Source organism: Camelus dromedarius, chromosome 15 (assembly GCF_036321535.1).
Source record: "Camelus dromedarius isolate mCamDro1 chromosome 15, mCamDro1.pat, whole genome shotgun sequence".
Taxonomy (NCBI): domain Eukaryota; kingdom Metazoa; phylum Chordata; class Mammalia; order Artiodactyla; family Camelidae; genus Camelus; species Camelus dromedarius.
The window spans coordinates 60,143,208-60,159,087 of NC_087450.1; positions in this window are offsets into that span (position 1 = coordinate 60,143,208).

Genomic DNA, 15,880 nt, shown 5'->3' on the forward strand with positions numbered 1-15,880 from the left:
CAAACTATAAATCTCAGTTTTCTGTTGGAACAGTGCAGCATGTGTGAGAGGCTAGGGGAAGTTTTGGGCGTGGAGTGAACTCAATGGATGGAAACACAACTTCAGGATAAAGGCAATGAATAATGGCTTTTGAAAATCAAATGATGTTAAAAATCAGGATGCAAAATTTGGGGTCCAAGTTTAAAAACACCCAATATGTGTGTTATAAGGAAGAAGGTACAGGGTAATGAGCAGGTGTCTCTTAATGGTAAATTGTTTCGTACACACACATGCATGTATGTGCATACAGTCTACATTCATTAAAAAGAGAGGAATTAGATTAAACCAGTAACCCGGAGTCACAGCACGTGGGTGGCCGTGTCTAGAACACTGCAAGGTCCCATGAACAGCTGAGGCCTACAGGCCATCTTTCCACTCCTAGCTCTTCTGTCGTTGAAGATAATTTCAGTGTCGGCTGAATAATCCAGCCAACAGGCCTAAGGGACAGCATGCATCACACTTCCCTGTTGTTTGCATGCCTCTTTTTTTTTAAATTAAAAAGGGGGCATCTTAGATAATATATTTTAACAACAGGGACATTGATTCCCACCCCCTACCCTTCTCAGGGCTCGTCCTTGTCATTTGCTCATGCCTGTGTCTTGTGACCTGAATAGCCGATTTCCGTGGAGCCTCTTTCCTAAGCAGCGGGAGGTGTCTGAGGTCACTGCCCTGCGGGCCCTGCCCCGGACGTGTGTTCAGGACTGTCTCCCAGAGGTGACGGTGGTTTCTGTGGGCTCCTCGTGACTGTCCCTTTCCCTGGTCTTCTTGTCAAGTTCTCTGTCACTTTTGGTATCACACCCAGCTCTTGGGCTCCACCAATGCTCACTGCATATTGTCTTCAACAATGTCCTGGGGCATGAATTACTCTGCCATCTAATCTGACTAAGCCTGGGCCCTTTTTGCAGAGGTTTTTTTTTGAGGGCAGTACTTGGGATTTGTTCTGAAAAATCCTCCTGGCTTTCTCCTTGGCTGGTTCTTTCTGGTAAGTTGGCTGGACTACCATTTAGCTCTTTGCTCTCTTGGGGTTGCTGGCTTCTTAATTACTTACCGCCAGAATCTCCATTGTTTTTGAGAAAGTCTTTGGGCTTGAACCACACCATATTCTGTCCTGAATAAAGGCAATTTCTTTGGGGAGAACTGACCTCCATGTTACGTTGGCCTGTATTTCTCTCTCCCCTTAAGCAAAGTCTCTGAGCCACTCCTCCAGAGCTGGGGACTGGAACAGTGGCCTGCTTCTCTTGGAATGCCATCCCAGCTCCGTAAGGTGATCTCTGGGTGGAGGTGATAGTCTGCGGTCTTCTTGACCCTGCTATGGGACCTCTACCCTAAGGGGAACTGGAGCAATGGCTATTGGATTAACAGGTTTTTGCACCTGGGGTGGGGCCTCTGTCCCATGGGGCTAGGGTGAGAGAGAGAGTCCCCAGCCTCTCTCCAGCCTCTACAGGTTAGCAGGAATGGGACGAGAAATGGTGCTCATCTTGTCTTTCAATACTGTAAGCTGCTTGCCTTTGTCTCCTCCAAAAACTGAAACATTTTCTGCATGAGACAACGACTTGCTGCTAACGATCTGTCAAGCAGGTGAACAAAAATGTCAGGCATAATTACGTTCACGGCTTCAGCCTTGGCATTTAAGTTAACCTGGAAAACACTCGCTTTCCCAAGAGGTCTTACCTAACCGGGACTAGGACTCAGCCGCGGCTCGCTGACAGGCTTTGTGGTACTCAGATTTCAGCCGGGAGTGTTACCTGACAACCGTGAACACATTGCTTTGCCCTGTGTCTGCGGGAGGGGGAAGCTTCACAGAGCCTGGCGTTTGTCAGGTGAATCTGCTAGCAGAGGAATCTCATTTCAGGTCGTGTTCACAGCGCCGTAGTTCCGTTTTCACAGCTTTTCATTACTATTCTACCTTCTGTTTCCATAGAGGCGAGTTTAAGGATTGTTTCTTCAAACTGAGAAAATCGATGTGCCCCCTCAATATAAGCAGTATCGGGAAAGTCGACAATTCTTTCATTCACTTATTTACAAATGGTTTATTGAGTCTTTACCACATGAAAGTCCATGTGCTGGGAGCTGGGGATCCAGTGGTGACCCAGTCCAGATCTGACCAGTACCCCAACGGAGCTTACAGTCTGGAGAGCAAAGTGGACATCAGTGAAAAATATCACACAGAAAACAGATCTTTCTGGAAATACAGAGACTATGAGGGTTTACTGGTTTGCCGTCTTCACACAAGACTGTTAGTTCCATCCACATCTTCTGTAGTAGCGTAGGGGGATTTCAGATGACCACTCTTGGTTGCTGCTGCTAAGCCTCGGATGCTGCATTAAATTGCATATGGTAATATATGTAAGGTGCACACAGGATGCCTGGCGTTTAGTAGGTGAGCCATAGGCATCAGTTTCCTTCCAAGTCCTGTTTTCTTTGCCGAAAGGGAAAGAAAAAATCTGATGTTCTAGCCGAGATATTGCTTATCTCTGGCTATTAAAATGCTGCCTTGTGTCCAGCCTTTCAACTTAGACTATTTCAGCTTTGCCAAGAAGAGGCCGATATGCAGTTTACATTTCTCACCATCTTGGAAATGCCGGATTGCTTCACTTTAATGGAATTAAGGCAGAAATCTTCTTGAGTCATGCTTTAAAAGATCCCCCAAACTGGAGTCTACACCTGAGGTTCAGTAGACTTATTTTATGGGGAGTCAGGAAGTCTTTACAAGAATTTAAAATTCTACACTGATATTATATCTACCTGTGTCTCTGTCTGTCTGTCCACCACCACCATCATCCTCGTCTGTCTATCATCTGTCTATCACTATGTGCGTGCGTATATCTACATCCATCTCTCTGTATGTCCTCATATCCTGATCGTTCAGGTAACCTGCATTTGTGTTCATGATCACACTGATGTCAAAGGATCACAGAAACTGCTCACCTCTAACTTCTAATGCATTTTTTCATCCAGAATCTATGGCTCTGTGAGCTTTTTCCACTTCTCTCTCCTTGCAACTATCTCCCTTTTATCTTGTTTTGTTAACTTTTTCTGTGTGATAATATTACTACTTTTTAGGAAAGACTGTGAGTGTGTGTGTGCGCACACTCTTGCCCGCATGCTTCCTGTGTGGATGTTAGTGAACACATGTTTGTTTGCTGGGGGGCTGTGAATGTCTTTGTTTTTTCTATGCTGGAGAAACACAACTTGGCGGGCCAAAGACCGGACAATCTAGACTTCGGGACATAAACTCTTAAGATTGTCTGACTCGGTTGGTAGAGCAAACATCACGCTGGCTCATTTTCTCCTAAATACCGTGGGCCATCTTTCTGAGCCTCGTTTATCAAGGGCAGATGTTAATCCTGAAGCTTCTCTTGCACAGAGGAGAGGATGAGGGTAGGAGAGGGGATGTGGGATGAGGGGAGAAATTTCCTCTGTTTTGGGGGCTGGTGGATCGTTAGGCAAGGCTCTAAGCCACAGAGATGCATGAGGGCATTCTTAAGAGCAGGGGGGCACTTTTGTCCAGCTGTTTGGACAGAGCTAAGAAGCCAATGCAAAAGGGACCTCCGGGGCTCTAGAGGAGGGCATAGCGACCATCACAATTGGCACATTCCATCAACCCAAAAGTTATGCATTCCCTTCGCAGTCAGTCCCCCTACCTTGACTCTGACCATTGCTGATCTTCTTTTTATCTCTACATATTAGTTTTTTTTCTTAGAATTTCACAGAAGTGCGTTCATACAGAACGAACTACTGCATATCTTTTTTCTCTTGTTCGGTATAATGGTTTTGATATTTGTTCACGTTGCTGTGGACATTAGTAATTCAATTCTTTTTATTGCTGAGTAATGTTCTATTGTATGATTACAATTTATCTACTCAACTGCTGATGAATGTTTGGGTTGTTTCCACATGTTTGTGATTATGAGAGAAGCTGGTATGATTTTTCCCATACAAATCCCGTGTGAACATGTTTTTATTTTGGGGGGATTTTTAGGTCATATGCTAGCTGTATATGAAATGTATATGAAATATGACACTGTCAAACTCTTTTCCAAAGTTGACCTACCATTTTGGAACCCCACCAGCTCTGTATGAGAATTCAAGTTGTTCTCTATCTTTGCCAATACTTGACATTGTTGTCATTTTCAGTTCCTTTTTTTCTTTTTAAATTTATTGATTATTAATTTAATGGAGTCATTCTAGTGGACGTCCAGGGATATTTTGCATTTCCCTGCAAGTTTCTACCAGTTGAGCAGGCCAGTGGGGGCTCCAAGTCATAATAATTTCAGGATGAAGAAAGGGCTGTTATCACTTTTTGTAATCAGAGGATGATGAAATGTGTGACATATGGAATACATAAAACAACGATTTTTCTCTTAAAAATCAAGACCAGGAACAATATGATGTGGAAAAGAGACTTCACAACCTCCTTGCCTTACTGCCAAGCACACGACTGAGGAGAAGCTGGAGCACTTTTGCCGAGAGAGAGCAACCGTGCACACTGTAAGGCTAACTCCACTCTTCCTGGTCTTGGGGTTGTGACACCAAAACTGGGGAAATTGCTATTCCTCTTGGTTGTTGCTGTCACTCTGGACTTAAACTGTGAGATTTTCCTGGACGGCGGTCCCCAGGGTGCTGGAATTATACACGTGCAGGCTCTGTAATTGCTATACTTCTCATTAAGCAAGAATTTATTAGCAGAGAGAGTTGAAGGGATTTTTGGCTCCCTCAGAAGTATATGTTTCTTGCCAGTATTTTGAGGGAAGACTCTTAGAGAATTATTAAACATTAATTGTTTGGATGTATTATTATTATTATTTTGTAGGATTTTAGTTTAAATGAAAACCAGATTCTGTCACCTCACTGTGTTTTTAGTTAGAGTAAATATGCATCCACTCTGCTCATCAATTCTTCTTTTTTTTTTTTTTTTTCATCCAACACTGGTGGGAACTAAATTCTTAGAAAACAATGTTTGGTATAGCATTGCAAGTCTGACTTGGGTTTAACGCACTGTAAGAAACCATTGTTCAAAATAAGAATCCTCAGTGACGCTTGCACTGTGAGGTTTCACACGCCAGGTTAGATAGAACCCAGATTTTGCTGCGCCCGCTCTTCTGATCTATATTCATGTGATCGGAAGCTTACCCCTCAATAGGTTTATATAATCAGCAACTGTGGGGTCTTGAGAGACAGTTCCATGCGAGCAGCATCACTTGCAGTCAGCCTCGTCCTTATCCTAATGAAATCTCACCATGGAGAAATGAGCTGGCTCTCTCTGAAACAGGACCCCGACTCTCCAGCAGCAAGCTCACTTTCCAGAGCCCAGCTCGGTCAAGGCTGCAACCTGGAGACCTAGGGTAACAATAGGCAGAGATTAGAGTGAGGAGGCGGGAGTGAGAACACTGAGTGAGCAGAACGGAAGCATGAGAAAGCATCTGAGTTTTCCACTATATTTTGAATAATCCTTTTGGCCTAAAGACAATTGGGTTAACAGGCAGGATGGTCCAGACCGGAACGGCAACAGGAATCAGGAAACCTGATGGATTTACAGGGAAGAATCAAAAGATCTGGGGATCTGTTTCTCTCTCTACTCCCCCTCTTCCCACTCCACCAGGCTCAGCTCCTAGCAAGCCTTGGACCCCTGGGCCCTGCTCTTTAGGAGACGGGGTTGGGGGGGGGTGTTCATTATCCTTGAGATACCAAGATACAGCACCAGTCCCTCCCTTCTTAGCTCTATGATTTAATTTCTCTGGGCCTTGCTTTCTTCACCAATAAAACAGATTATAATCACCAGTTGCTCTGACGATCAAATAGGAATGAATGCAAAAGTGCTTTTTAAACCATGGAACAAAGAACAAATATTAGTTACTAGAGAGAGACACCAGTCAAATGAATCTTCGTAGGTACTCTGCTCACTAGCTTATCTCACAGATATAGAGATCGAAACCCTAGAAATGAAACGCTTTGCCCAACCTCCTTCCTCATGAAGATTGTCTTCTCTCCTGTATTTTGGCCTGTCCCTTGTTACTCTGGATCCTCTTTGCAACCCAATTTCTGTAATTAATTTATCTCCTCCCATGACTTTTAAGTATCACCGAGTTACTGGTAATGCCAAACTCTACCACCACCACCAGCATCCTTCCTCTCGCCTCCTAGTTTCCGCAAACATCTTGGCAGAAGAGGGTGATGAGGCGGGACTAGGAAGTAGGCAGTCATGCTTACCAAGAAGGTGAGCTGCCCAAGCCGGAATGTTTCTGCAGCTCCACCTGGTGCCCACGCAGGGCCGTCAATCTCACTCCAGGGGCACTACCTCCAGACATCTCTTCCTGTGTAGTCAGTGACTGCCTACACTTGAGACGGTATCTAATGAAGGAGCTTAGACCCCCCTGCCCCCACCCACCTGAATCTGCAGAGTCAAACTCAAGAAATAGAACCTTTTATGAGAGTTAAAATATAATTATTTTCATATTAATGACAACCCTAGCAAAAGTTTTGCCAGTTGTAAAAGTAAAAGGTCCATCCTGAGCAGTCATTTTTAACTGAAAACTATTTTCCCATAACATGGCTGATTTCATATGAGCATGTTTTTTAAAACAGGCCTATGGAATCCTGAGGTCCATGAATATATTTCTGAAGGGTCTGAGAGAATTTCTTCTCTTTAAAATGATTATTTCCATTCAGATTTTAGAGACACTGTTAACGCATCTGGGACTGTTTACTTCAGAATTTAGAAATAACAAAAATATCTTGCCTTACTATTATTATTTTAATTTTTACAGTGTGGTCCAAGTCTCTCTTCCCCAGAGCATCAATCATAGATTGTAACTCTCCCCTGTGAAAACTCAGAACCCCTCTTTGATGAGTGGCAATTCCTTTGTAAACTGTAAAGGGCCCCATAAACATTTGGCGCAGGCAGAGCAAACCAGTTATTGAAGTTATGAGCCCCCAACACAAGTCTAAAATCTGGCTTGATTGCAGTGAGAATGTTCTGATTCATTTAATAGTTTGTGTAAGAAATGCCCTGTGATGTTATTTCCTTTAAATCTAATTCGATCAGATGCCAGGCCTCCATGGTGCTGAGATGAAGGGAACATAAAAGTGAGCCGTTATTGGGCTCCCATCATATAACTAGGCTTCCAGTACTGCCCAAGTCTTGGGTCTACACAAGGCAGATCATTCCGGAAGGCCCTTCTGGAACCCCCCCCCCAGGTGTCACTGAGATGCTCTTGGTCCGAGAGTCCTGGACCCTTGAGCCTGGAAGCTCTGGAAGTTCTGTGTGGCTTACAGCACTGGAATATTCATGGTGACCTACAGCCCCTGGCCTAGCCTGGCCTGACAGTCACGAGTGCCACTTTCCTTGGCATCTTCTCAGCGAGGGTGAGGGAGCCAACCGAGAAGCCTTCCTTCCATGGCAAAGCTCACCGATGGGCAGTCCTTCTGAGGCAAGACTGCAGCTCCTGCCAATCCCCCATGCTTTTAGCCCTCAAAGCCCTTCTTCTTTCCCCACCCTTTCTGAGATATGATGTGTATTCTCTTTAATCAGCTTCAAATCTTTGAAATTTAGAGGACTCATTTTAACATGTTTAATTTGATTAAATTCATTCAAACTCTGAACATGAAGCCTGCTAGGGTGAATTTTGGGGATGATTGGGGTTCTTCCACTTTATTTGCATTGCATAAGAACATGGCAGCCACCAGATTTTGGAAGAGTCTCTGATCTGTGGTCCATGGTGGTCACCATGGACATCTTGACCCAGGCCCCCTGGTTTCTTCCAATGAGGCAGCTCAGCTCTATGGATCTGTGGCTCTTGTACTGGGTTTGGGGCCAGGAACCCAGACCCAGCTACCTTCAGACTACCATTGTCCATGCCATCATGCCATCACTTTTCTGGGTTCTGAGGGTAGAGCCAGCCAGCTACAGGGCCGTGTGACTCACAGGATCCCACGTCTATCCTCCTTCTGAGATCTGGAGATCCTTCCTCTTTCTCTCATTCCCTTCGACAGATGTCATCTCTTTTCCTTTCCCCTGGTATAATTTGAGGCAATCTGCTTGGGATGGAGCTAAAAAATAAACAGTAAAAATAAACAGTAATTAATATTTAAGGCAATTCTCCTGCTAGGAAATTCTATAGAGTGCTAGAGAGCTCAGAGGTTTGTTTTCATGCTGGAAATGTGAGGGTCAAGGTTGAAAATGGATCTCAGCAAATGCACATGAGGTGGTCCATTCATTTCATCACTTAACAAACAGGTATTGGGTAAAAACGGGAAGGAGCACAATGCCATGGGAGGCAGGTAAGGGAACATCAGGTTGTCATGTGAGCCATGGTCTGCACAGTGGTAAAACCTGGACTCTGAACCGGTTGTCCTGGGTTAGAACCCTGGCTCAGCCGCCTTCCAGGTGTGTGTCCCACCACTTCCGGGTCAGGGTCGCAGAGCCCACTGGTGTAGGTGCCCGGCTCGTCGGAGTTCTCACATACATGAGTGCTCGTCTGCTACTGAGGGATCGAGACTTTGATTTTGTGACATATTTTCTCCCTCCTAGAAATGTATGAACAGACACTCTTTATATTCATGGTTTCATTATCATTATCTCATTAAACTTCTAAAACTTGTTCACTTTATGTTTCTAAATGCTCTTTCTCTAAAGCTGTTTGCAGAGGCCATCGAAGCTCATGGGTTTCTTCTTAGAGAAGAGAAGGAAGATCCAGGTGCTGAGTAACACATCTCTCCCCAGTTGTTGTTTCAGAAGTGACTTATGAGCAGGCCAGGCACGAGACGTGAAGCCCCCTCCTTTTCAGACATCACCATCTGATGAGGGGGTAGGGCGCACAGACACGGTGCAGTCCCCTCAGGTCAGCGCCCAGCGGCCAGATCCGACGTAGGACCCGGGAGCTTCCTTGAACATATGCTGTTCCCTGTCTGCACAGCATCCCCTGCTGCCCCAGCCCCAGCCCGGCTCCAGTCTGTACCATCCAGGCTAGAGTCCAGGTCAGGAAGACCCAGATTCTTGACAATGGCTGCTTCTCCCCATGTGTGTGTGTGTGTGTGTGTGTTTGTGTGTGTGTGTAGATCTTGCTTTTCTTGGCACCATGTGCTATGTGGACTATTTGCTTTATTGTAAAATACATGTCTGTTCTTCCTTGGTAATTCCATAACATGTTTGGAGGCAACTGGAGATGCCCTAAGACATCGTTCATTTGGGTGGAAAATAATCATCATTATGGCGACGATAGTAGCAATGAATTGAGCGCTGACTATGTGCCGGCTCAGGTCCAGACACTTTACAAACTCCTTTCCTAATCTCCGCTTCAGTCCTACAAGGAACCAATCTTACTGGCTTTTTTTTGTAGGTGAAGGGGTTGAGGGTCACGGAGATAAAGTAGTTTGTCCAAAGCCTTGTGGTTCTTCATTAGAGCCTCCTCAGTGAAATGTCTTCTGGCTTTGTCCTACTCTAACTGCTGCATTATTTTCCAGTTTTCGCTCCCTGTTCTATAAGAACTGGAATCAGAGAACATCTCTAACTGAAACACATACACAGTTATTGTCTAAAGTGAGATGCTTGAAAAAGTTGGGAGGAACTAGCGAAAGGACCCCTAACTTTGCATTGAACTCATTCTCACGTCTGTGGTCTTGGAAAGGCAGTTCCCAGGGCAGAGCTGCGTGAGGGCAGAGGGCAAGGTGCAGGTGAGCCTGCACCGTCTCCCTTCCTGCGGCACCCTGTCTCCTCCAGCTTGCCCTTATAAATTAGTCTTTTTAAAGTGTTACGTGTTCCCCACTCCCCGGATTTTGTCTTATCCCTCTCTGTACCCTCAACATACAATACAACACCTGCTGGCATATTACAGATATTAAAAGATCTTTGCTGACATTAAGGAAAAAACATGAGCTGAATATCACAAAATCTGTACTTTCTAATCAAAATGCTCCAGTATTTAGTGTGTCTTTAGAACATATCTGTTATCACTTAGTCTTGCTCCTTTAGCTAAATCGATTAAAATCCGTTCTGTTCTCCTACTGATTCAGAGTTTGGGTAATTTTCTGCTTCATCTATTTCATAGAATCCCTTTCGAGCAACTCCTGACAAAGCATCCACTGTGAAAAATGTCTTAAAATATACTTGGGTTACAAGGAGGAATTCCAGTTGCTGCTGCAATGTTATCTCAGTTCTTTGCCAGTGGGGTGCTCTCCACAAATGCATTTTTTGGCATCCTTGGAGGGTAGTCGAGGCTGGGTCTTCAACCTGGGCTTGTCAGTGCCGTGCTGGTGGCCCACCGCCAAGCCAGCAGTGGTTAGATTCACTGAGGACTCTCATGGTCCAGAGCCACCCGCTCTCCCAGACTCTGCCTCACTCGTCCTCCACCGTGCGTCCTTTGCCCTCCCCTCCCTGGACCACAGCATCTGACTCTGATTTTCTTTTTCTTCCTCACATAGTCAAAGTCTGATCATTCCTCAAGGTCCTAAGGTCTGATTCATAAGCCGTACATTTAGAGAATTTTCTCTGATTTCTCAGCTAAAATTTCTCTATCCTTGGAACATCCCCCGAATCAGTTTCCACTTCCATTATTGTGCTTTTAGGTGGAATTATGTGTGCACCTTTCTTAATTAGAATATAAACTGTGTACGAAGGAGGGCACCATGTCTAATTCTGACTCTTCTCCTCTCACTGTACCGCCTCCTCTTACACGTACAAGATGCTTAATGAACGATTTTGTAAGAATTAAGAACGTGTGTACTTTGGCTCCCTGCGGGGGTGGGGGGTACAGTGGAAAGAAGGTGCACCCAGATCCCCAGGAACTGGGCTCCAGTTTGACCATTCATAAGGAATCTTGGGCACACATACTTCAAAACTTCTTTTCTTCTTTTTGGTCAGTGAGAGTAAAAAAATGCCTGGGGGGAAACTAACTCAGCCTTTTAGCTGCTGCGTCGCTGCATGCAGGACTCAGGCTCGGGGAAGCTCCCTGCGGTCTCCCTTCTGCTCTTCTGTTTCCTTCCTGGTAACAACAACGCATCCTTGACTTTGACCGCTTTTTAAATTGTCCTTTTCTTCTGATCAGAGACAGTGTCTCTCCTGTGTTTCTTGAATCACTGGTACCTAGTAAGATATACACACACACATCCTACTTTATATTTATGTGTATATATATTTGTAAAAAGGTTGGTCTAGTGGATGGATGCACAGAAACTCTGATATCCTGTTAATTTCTGCCAGTGACGTTTGCTGCTGGGAAATGCTGGAAACTCCTTTTAAATCTTATTTTCCTCCCCCTGCAAAACAGAGCTCACAAAGTCTCCTCACTCCTTTAGACATCATATCCCTAATCAATATTTCCCAAAAGTGATTCCATAGAAGGAATCATGGGCACCAGTTAAAAAAAAAAAAAAAACGAGGAAGAAGAAGAAGAAAAAAGAAAAGATGCAAAGTCAATTAAGTCATCTGACCAATAAACTTATTATTTCGGACTTACATCTATTGATATTGAAGTTTAGAAGGCGCTCTTCGATATTTTGATCATCTCCCGGTATGTAGAAGTTCTTCTCATTTGAATACTTTCCTGAAAGTCTCCCTAAAATACAGAAATTTTCGATATGAAAATTCCAGGTATGGGGGATAACCTTGGCATCCTTCCTCCCTGATGGCCGGAAACTCCTTGTGTGATGACGAATGGAAACAAAGTCAGAGACTGGGTGTTGCCGTCCCTCAGATTCCGCTTCATGGGCCACTCCTTTCCAGTGCCGCTTTGGTACGGCGCAGGTGAAGGGCCCCAAGAGGTTCTGAAGGCTTGTAACGGAACTAGTGACTCTTTCAAAGATATTCCTTAAGATATATTCAAATCCTGCAAGAAATAATAAATGAGGGAATAATCAGGGACATTTATTTCTCAGGGTGTAACTGTAATGCTGCCTCTCCACACTCAAAATTTATGACGAGTGAGAATTTTTGGTGAGTGGAATGCATTATGCTAGGGAAAAAAATTAATGGCCATCTGTAAAAGTGGGGATGGCTGGCAAATCTGTTACGCGTGTTGTAATAAAAGTGGTTTATTGGGCTATCGTGGTCAGACAGAGGAGCCAAATGCTGCAGACTCCTCTGGGGAACATGCTTGGACTTAATTCTCTTTTCCCTGACACTGGTACCACCACTCTCTGAAGCACTGCTCTTCTGGCCCATTCCGAAGGATTTTTATAAAATGGGCTCTTTCTGGATTGCTGGGCTTGGACCAACAGGATCTGCTTTGGAGCCCCAGGATTCTAGCTGAAAACGAAAATTTGGCTCAGATAAACTCTAAGGTCCCTTGCAAACAGTGCTTCTAGGATACGAAATCCCTTCTCGTGAATAAAGTCTAAAAAAAAAATCTAGTCAGCCTGCACTCAGCGCCACTTCAGTATTGTGTAAGAACGATGTGCGCACCAGCTTTCAAAAACGTTACGTTCCGGAAAGTAAGGAAGTGCTCAGGGAACAAGGACCTGTGTGAAAAGGCACAGGAGTCAGCCTGAGGGAGAGGCCACTGGCCAAACAGGAGACAACAAGCATCAAAGACCCGGGAGCAATGGCAGAACAGCTGGCAGCACCCCTGGATAACATGAGCCCGCGCGGACGTGACTCAGTCAGCCGGGAAGGCGAAGCGCAAACCCTTCCAGTCTCCACGATGCTGGCTGTGCTCGCTTGGCTAAGGTGGTGTCTGCCAGGTTTCTTCCTGCCAAGGTACTATTTTTTTTTCCCCTGTGTTAAACATTGCTACCTTGGGTTGAGGCGCTTCTCATCAAAACCTCTCTGTTAGCACCTTCAGCGATGCCTTCCTGAGGAAGTTGTTACTGCGACGGTTGCCACAGAGCGACTCTAATCTTACCGTGTTTCTGCATTCCTAATTCGGCATCCTGTTGTAAGTCAGAGCCCCACCCGCCCCCTCCATTTGTTATTTATTTGTTTGTTTATATCAGTGTGGGCTCACAGGCTCCGGGCGGCGGTTATACGGAGATGCCTTACACTGTTCTTGCTGGTTTTCTGTATGTCTGGAATTATTTTAAAATCTAATGTTTACGAAAATAGTACACACGTCCACCAGCAAATTGGAGATGAGTCTTTGGCCTCAGCTGCTTTCTTGACTCAAACTGCCCCGGGCTGCCTTTGCTTTTGCAGTTGTCACCACCGTCTCCTCAGGACTCGGCAACCTGAGAGCCCAGGCTGGCCACCGGCACGGTAACAGAGCAGCACTTCTCGGCGATAGCCACATCTCCCCCAGAAGCCCGTCCTTTCAGAGTCGCCAGGGGAGCGCGAAGGAGTCTCGCGTGGTTGTCTCGCGTCCCGTCCTGCCCTCCACGTGGAGCAGTGGGGCTCTCTGCACCCCAGTGCACCCCTGGTGCGAAATGCACCCGAGTCGAGTTCCTTGCTTGTTTTCATGGGCTTGCTCTTGGTTCCAGCAGGCACCATCTGTCTCCTTAAGACGGACGCCCTTCATGCCCTTGTTCCTCTCCTGTTACCTGACCACAAGACAAGCCCTCTCGTACCCTCCATGTCTTGCTGAGATTTTACTACCCAGCTCTTCTCCTTCCATGCCCTCTTCTCCTGAAGCTCGCGCACAGGTTGCGGCAACGAGACGGAAATTAGAGGGCGCCCCGAGTGGTCCTCACCTCTCACCCAGCCCTGGGCCGGGGACCTGGCGTCGGCTATGTTCACTTAAACTCTCACTTGCCATAGCTTTTCTCATTGTTTTCTGCTTATAAATTCTTGGGAAACTCTCCTCAAATTCTCTACACTAGACTAGCTCGTGCGGCTCTGCATTCCGTTCTTCTGGGAGGGCAGCGGTTTATGCCTGTTGTCCCCCTTCACTCACAAAAACGTCTCTGTGCTGATGACGTATTTATTATCGGTCAGCCTGTCCACAGGGGCAAAGCTTGGATTCAACCATACACTGCTGCCTATTGTCGGTTTTTCCTCCAAACTTCAGACCAGCTGGGTAGGAAGATTATGATTTCAGACCATACTCAGGGTTGCTCCGTGTGTGTGTGTGTGTGTGTGTGTGTGTGTGTGTGTGTGTGTGTGTGTGTGTGTGTGTTTCTGGTGGGGTTGAGGGACCTCTATCCCCGTTTTGTTTTCATGGTTCTGCCTGAAGACAACCAACTAGGTAAGACACTGAGTGAAGGAGAAGGCGTGAAGAAAGGTGTCCATAGGTAGATTTCTCTATGGCCGGACTAGGGCTTGGGATTTTAGAGAAAACACGTGCGGGGGGATCGTGGAGAGAAGCACGTATCCAGCCTACACCTCTGCGCAGCCCCGCCCCGGTCAGGCGCCCTGCAGCCCGCGATGCCATGTGGCCGTGATTTGGGGAAAGGGTGGGGGATGTTAAGGCCCATGTGGAGAATCTAATTTAACACAGATGGAGATGCGTGCGGGGCCTAGGAGCAAACGCAGCCTTGGGGGAGCACAGAGGAAGGGCCACTGCAGCAACCAGAGGGCTGCCAACTCGCGGCCCTGAGATGGGGAGCCTTCGAGTGCGTCTCCCAGACACGTGTGATGTGGGAGATGTTTCAGTGTGGCTGTGAGAACCGGAGGGCGCAGGGCCTTGAGAGTCAAGCCAGGGACAGGGCTCCTCAGGGGCCGTGCTGTGCATGGAATGGACAGCACCGTCTGTCACCTGAAGGTTGAAATGGGACTGTAGGAGGACAGACACGTCTTCCTAGATGTCTCAACGTGTCCGCTTTCCCATTTACCTCTGAGGAGCCCGTTCCTGCACACCGGGACTCCTGGTGGGTGGTGGGCACCTGGGGGGGGACTTAGCCTGGGGGGGGGGCGCTGCGCCGGGGACGGGCGGGGCTGCAGCGGGGCTGGGACTCGGGGATTTCTCTCAGTTCAGAATGACAGAAAGTCAAGTTCAAGGTTACCCCAGGCACGGGGGAGCCTAATCCCTTCCAGCCGTGTAGCCCTGACCTGTTTCTGAGCCTTTTTTCCTCCTAACTCCTCGGGCACAGGGCCCTGGAGCAGGAATCAGCCCGGGCTTCTGATCTCAAGTCAGTGACTTATTCTGCAGCCTCAGAGGAGTCACTGACAGGAAGGGAAACTGACATTTCTGCGCACATACGGTGTGTTGGCCTCAGCCGTTCACATCCATCGTGCACCCACATGCATGTATGAACTGCCACCGTGTGGCAGGCGTTGAGCTGGGTGCTGGCTATACAGGCGTCAGCGCATCAGAAGTGGGATGCTTAGGACTCACTCTGTCCCCTGGGGAGGTGGCATTTACCTCCATCAGCCAGTTGAGGACAGTGGCACACAGACAGGGTAAGTATCTTGCCCGAAGTCACACAGGAATACGGTAGGCCAGAGACTGACGGACTGATCTCTCTGATTTAAAGCCTCAGTTTTCCCTCACTTACAAAAATATGATGGTTGACCTAGAATTGCTTCTATGAGCCTTCATATCTCTAAAATTCTACATTCCAGTTTTCTTCTTTTTTTAATTCTATGTAACAGCTTTTTATGATAGCGAGGCCAGTTGTTTATCCTTTCAACACCCAGATTCTCAGAAGCCATTGTACACCAGTTGTCCTGTTCGCTTTCCAACATACGATGTATCACTGGCAGGCCGAGACACAGTGGCAGGACGATTTCCACGCGATTAACCTTTTAAAGATACGTTGAGGACGGACCTCGTTCTGTAAGGTCAGAAAAATGGAAAGCGTTGTTCCTCATCTTGAAGGCGGGTCTCTAGGGACTTGGTAAAGGAATGAGGGGGATGAGAACCGCGTTCTCTCCAATATGTAGGTGATGGATGAGGCATTGTGTCTTGGGTGAGCCTTTGAAATGCTGCTGAGCACAACCAGGTAAAGCCCAGGTGACTGATGGGAGAGTTTCAAG